General features: G+C 44.6%; 1 pseudogene; it reads right to left on the bottom strand.

Annotated features, from left to right (window-relative positions):
• Positions 1 to 2,677: 2,677 nt before the first annotated feature.
• LOC109945707 (homeotic protein knotted-1-like) lies at positions 2,678 to 3,708 on the bottom strand (annotated as a pseudogene).
• Positions 3,709 to 5,717: the final 2,009 nt, after the last annotated feature.

Raw genomic sequence — 5,717 nt, 5'->3', positions numbered from 1 at the left:
ATATATATATATATATATATATATATATATATATATATAGAGAGAGAGAGAGAGAGAGAGAGAGAGTTTAGGTATTAGGAGCCCTGTGCTCTCTCTAACTAGAGAAAACCCTGACCCTCACCCGACCAGCTCACAAGATGTTTCAGATGCACCGTCTGATTCATTCAATATAACGCCAACATACTTTTATGCTTTGTTGTACACAAGTTTACGCTTATTTTGTCATACTATCTGAAACCGCCTCCTGTACTATCATATAAAACCGACCGCGATGACTACTTTGCCCGAGAGGACTAGCAGCGGCGGCGGCTACCGAGCCCCATTCCCCGATCTGAAGCACCTCAAACCACCGCTCTGCCCAGATCCAGATCCACCCAGCTACTGCGGCGAGCCCCTGGGGACGGTGGTGGCGGAGGACCCGAGTGCACGGAGATGCTCAACTACGACCAGGTCTTCATCAGGGACTTCGTGCCCTCCGTGCTCGCCTTCCTCATGCGCGGGAGACCAAGATCGTCCGCAACTTCCTCCTTCACACCCTCCAGCTTCAGGTGACCTGATCCTGATCCTGCTTACTAGTTTCTCGTCTGGACCATTCCTTGCTACCTTTCGGAAACCATTTGTGATGCTGCCGTGAAAGGACCCGACCTCAAATCTGTGTGCGCCCACAATTTTGGAACAGCAGTAGCCATAGTCGCCTGGGGGCTCAAGTGTGGCCATCGTCGCGAGGCCCGGCCCCAGCCGCAGGCTCGGCCGCCAGCCGCAGACGCTCTGCCGCTAGCCGCGGGCGTGCGCTCGGCCGCCAGCCGTGGGTTTGGCCGCCTACGGGTGCGCATCCTCTTTCCAGACTCGTTCCCGCTTGAGATCCCACCCTCCAAGGAGGAGGAGGAGGCGGCAGCACGGCAGACCGATGAGGCGGTGGCGCCGGCCGTCCCCTTGAGGGAGGAGATGGAGACAGAGAGGGTGGCATGGAGGCTGCTGCGGAGGGCGGTCGTCAGCTACCTTGCAATAGTGTCAATGGCATGTACGACAAGATTTTGTTTTCGCGAAGTTGTGAAAGTCTCTGCTACTTTACAAGGTAGAAATCCATCCATATTGTTTAGTTCACCAAGCTATGCTTCCAACTACAGTTGACTCCGGCAGAAGATTATGTGGACACAACTATTTATGCATATCCATGCCCTTTTTATGCCTATCTTTGCACTATTATCTTTTGATTTTGATGCAGTCTGGCAATGAACAATATATGTTTATGTAGTACCAAACTCTTTTTTGTGTATTCAATGATTAACTGGCAATGTATAGTTAATTGTTATATTTTCATACCAATTCATTATACAATCATAACAAGTTGACAATTGGTTCAGGTCATAACAGCGCAGCTATTCAGTACTGCTCCATCTCTTGCTTTTTTACTGCCTCTTGTTTTGTCTCATCCGATCCCTTCCTTGCAACATGCTAGCCCAAGGTTTGTGCTCTAACATAATTATATCTCTGTGTGTGCATTTGTACACGAGATGATTTATTAGGTATATCAAGTCCGTAGTTAACTTTAAATTAAAAGGTACACCAAAACATGCATTTCTTGTGGACAGGAATTACCATAATATTTTATTCATGCAACAAGAACATTATGATATTTGGTAATAATATTTATGCAAAACACCACTATGCAAATGTAGCAGATACATTTGTTCACAGATTACCCCGTTCATGTGCATTATCTAAGCATATAGTTGCACAAAACTGAGTACATTGTCAATAAAGGGCATAGTAATTTTTAAAACTACGTTAAGTCGTTCCCTTTGTACAGTTTTTCATCATTATAAAAGAAATTTTTCATATAATATTACTTGTTCATATTAACTCCAGAATTCTGTAATAAATGACAATGCAAGGTAAGGGGTTTGGTCTTGGAGAGGCCTCTTGATCTCCCCCTTGTACTATTTTTTATTAAATGAAATGACATGTAGCTCTTTTACGTTGTTCGGGGAAAATCCAAAATGCAGTGTCTCCTCACTTTTTTGTCTATTTCTATTTGTACAAGGCAATCTAAAAGTTGAAACAGATCCATCACATTATACTGCAATGTTAAAATAAAGGTAGAAGTTTTAAAAGCAGCATCCAATTGGAAAACAGAATTAGAAAACATATTGTGCTCATATGTGGATACAACTCAAATTCTAGTATAAGATTGTTAAGTGGAACTCTGCTATAGTTATGATATACATTTCTGGAACCGAGATGCTTATATTTATAAGGCTTTGGTTTGTTGCATATTTGACACTCATTAACTTAAATTCCAGCCATGTACAAGATGTTGTTGATTATTCCTACAGAACTGGAGGTGCAACTAATGTCATTAACTAAAGTCTTTATGCTTTATACAGGCTTACACAGACCTGTTTTGACAAGAGCCGAGCAGCGATGCTTCCATTTCGGACCACGACCTAGGTAAAGGCTAATGGTTCCAAATGTCTGAAGTACCGAAGACAGGGCTAGCTCCTCGTTTTTTGTCATGTCAACAAAATCGTGTATGATTGCAACAATATTGGCAAAATATCATTGTACTTTATATTTTGATATACTGTGAACAAAACAAGTTCCCTATGAGACCATCGTGATTTATGCATTTTCAAACTAAATTTTACAACACTTCTTGTTGTGTTTTATGCTTCCATTAAAAACAGTGCTCAGATGAAAGGATGTTGCTCAGCGACCTTCCGGAGATGGAAAGCGAGTTGAGCTGCGACTCCACCCTTCGCATGAACTCCATTGCCTCCTGCAGCGGCCTCGTCAGCTCCTCCCTGGACTTCACCAGCATCTCGTGGTACGCCTCCATGAACTGGTCCAGCTCCGGCTTCGTCGCAGCGGCCAGGCCGTCGAGCGCCATGCGCTGCCGCGCCTCCACCTCCTGCGCTATCTCTGTCAGCCTCGCCGACACCTCCGGTGGTGCCCCCACCTTGTTGCACTCGAGGTAGGCAGTGAGGAGCGAGTAGTAGCGTGGGTGCGAGACGACGACGAGGGTTCCAGGCGACGCAGGCGGCACCGGGGCCCCAGGCAGTGGAGGCGACGAAGGAGGCACTTGAAGATCTCCAGGCGGAGTATCGCGCAGGGGTCCAACGCATTGTTGCATGGGCCGGCGAGGCGAGCACGACACCGGTGCCGCCCGGGATGAGTCCCATCCTAGTGTCGGAGCTGCCGGGGTCCTTGGAGCTGGTGATTGCTGGTCCGGTGGCCGACACTGAATACGCCGCCCGGGAGGCCATACGAGATGTCGTGGAGTTGGAGGCCGAACGTTTCCAGCGGGATCCTGCTGATGATGAGTAGCTAGATCTGCAGAGAGAAGGCAAGGGTCCCGCTGGGAAGCGGCTTTGTAATATTTTTTGGTCTTTGTAAGATACTTTTGAGTACTATTTACCGAGCAGTATTAACACTTATCTGTATACTATTTGTCCTTGTTATGTGTGGCGTTACCAACTCCTCTCTGGTACTTGGCCCCCCTGGGATGTAGGCTCGACGTGTCGAGGCTGGATACCAGTATACCTAATGTTGGGAACTTGTTCTCAAATGCTATAAATTAAGAACAAGGCAACATGAAATGTTAAATATTAATGCCCTTCGTCCGCGGAAACATTATTTCCCCAAGGATTTGACGATGAGCTCCGGACGAAGGCCATAAACAAAATATCACGAAGGTCATACCTTCATGATCAGACTTGAAAAGCAATACAGAGTAAAATGCAAAACACAAGGCACCATAAAAAGACATATCGAAAATGAATAACAATATTTATATATATTTTATTATATGAACCTAAATATTGAAACATAATATTTAGGTATATTTGTACCTTCGTCTTAGCAGAAAGCAATAATTCCAGCGTAATGTGCCAATGATTACAAGATTGCGTGAACAGTACAGAGGTACTGTTCACCTATTTATAGGCACGGGGCGTGGCCTGTGAGGAATTACAAATATGCCCCTCATAAGGGATTACAACGGTGACTCAAACATATATGGACTAAAAGGTCATTCTACTTTTATGTCGGTTTGCAAATTCCGAAGCTTCACGAAGAGGAACCTTCGGTCATCTCATACGAACAGCTTCAGCCGAAAACTGCTTCTTCCTTCAAGACCTTCGGCGACGAAGCATAGTCCCAACAGTAGCCCCTTTCGCGGCGCTAGATCGTTTTTCGTAACGAGCTTGATCCATGAAAAAAGTCTCCTAAGCTTCAGGAAGCCGAAGGTCCAAAAAACACCTTCCCTGAGCTCGTTATCGAGAAACGATTCAGTTTCCCAGCGCATAGCGGTCCCACCTTGCAGAGTTACTGTTTGGTCTCTGCGGTTGCCTTACTATTTCAAGTTTAAGAAATACTTTAAAACACCTTACCAAGAGTGGCTGGATACAATTGAAGTAATGTGCAATGAAATACTCGGCAATTACTCCAAAAAAGAAGATCAGTTGATGACTGCGGCCTTCGGCACCCGTCCGAAGCGAAGATTAAATCGAGTGCTGGACGCCTTGGGTTTTGAATACCCTGACTACGAAAATTTGAATAAAGGTGTCGGAGGCCGGAAAAGGAAAAGGATAGCCGAAGCTTTAAATGAAGATGAGAAAGAACCATCAAAAGAGAAGAAAATTCCGAAGAAGAGAAAAGTAACATCTCCGAAGCAAAAAGTATCCGACGAAGAGGAGACTCCCGCATCACACTCTGCCACTGACGTGGAAGAAATTTTGAAGGTAATGACTGAATCCCTGCCTGCGAAGCTAAGTCCATTGGGGCCTCAACTGACAAAGTTTTTTCAGAAGGAAAAGGAGCCGGAAAAAACGAAGAAAACGACTAAAACAAAGAGACAAAGAATCATCGCAGTGACATAAGTCATTGACAAGACACCACCGAGAGCTTCAGCTCAGAAGATACCAACAAATGACGAAATAACAAATATTGAAATCACACCTTCGGAGGTCGCAGCTGCCGAAGCTACTTCAATTGAAGATTTGAACTTGGAAAGCACAATCGAACACATCGACAAAATGCTGCTAGACATGGCCACAGAAGAAGCTACTACTGCCGCCGAAGAGGCCATGGCTGCAGTGCCTAGGAAAGAAAAGGAAATTGCTGACGAAGCTGACGAAGCTTCAGATGACGAGGCCTTCATGTTTCAAAATTTAGTTGGAGAAAAATTGTCAAAAACCGAAGTAGAAGAGCTTAAAGAGTATGCCAAATCTTGCGGATATAAACCAGGAGCACTCCTCTTTGGAGGTATTGATGATGAAAAATTAGACTGTATCCGGGATCAAACTGGAGCTAAGGTCATCGGTACCCTGTCAAAGAGTATCGGTTTTCCGAAGCTAGAAACGGACATTAGCCGCTACCGACGACAACATATCGTTGGTAGTTTATTTTATTCCAATTTCAAGGTGAACTACTTTTCCCTTGACTTTTATTGTTTTTAATAATGAAGACATGTCTAACGAAGGTTGTTTTCGTGTAGAGTATGCTGTTGAGCAAAGCTTTAAAAATGCAGCAAGATCTGGAAGACAAGAAACACGAGGTTATAATTGAAAATTTAGAAAGCAAAATAAAAGAGCAATCAGCTACTATTGAAAAGAAGAACTTCGAGCTTCAAGCAACTGAAGGCTTACTGGCGGAAGCCGAAGCTAAAATAACAGAACTGAACACGAAGCTTCTCTGCCAATCTGAACAGTTTGAAC

Source organism: Zea mays, chromosome 4, assembly GCF_902167145.1.
Source record: "Zea mays cultivar B73 chromosome 4, Zm-B73-REFERENCE-NAM-5.0, whole genome shotgun sequence".
Classification (NCBI taxonomy): Eukaryota; Viridiplantae; Streptophyta; class Magnoliopsida; order Poales; family Poaceae; genus Zea; species Zea mays.
Note: the sequence above shows the minus strand (reverse complement) of the source record. Positions and strands in the feature narration are given on the sequence as shown.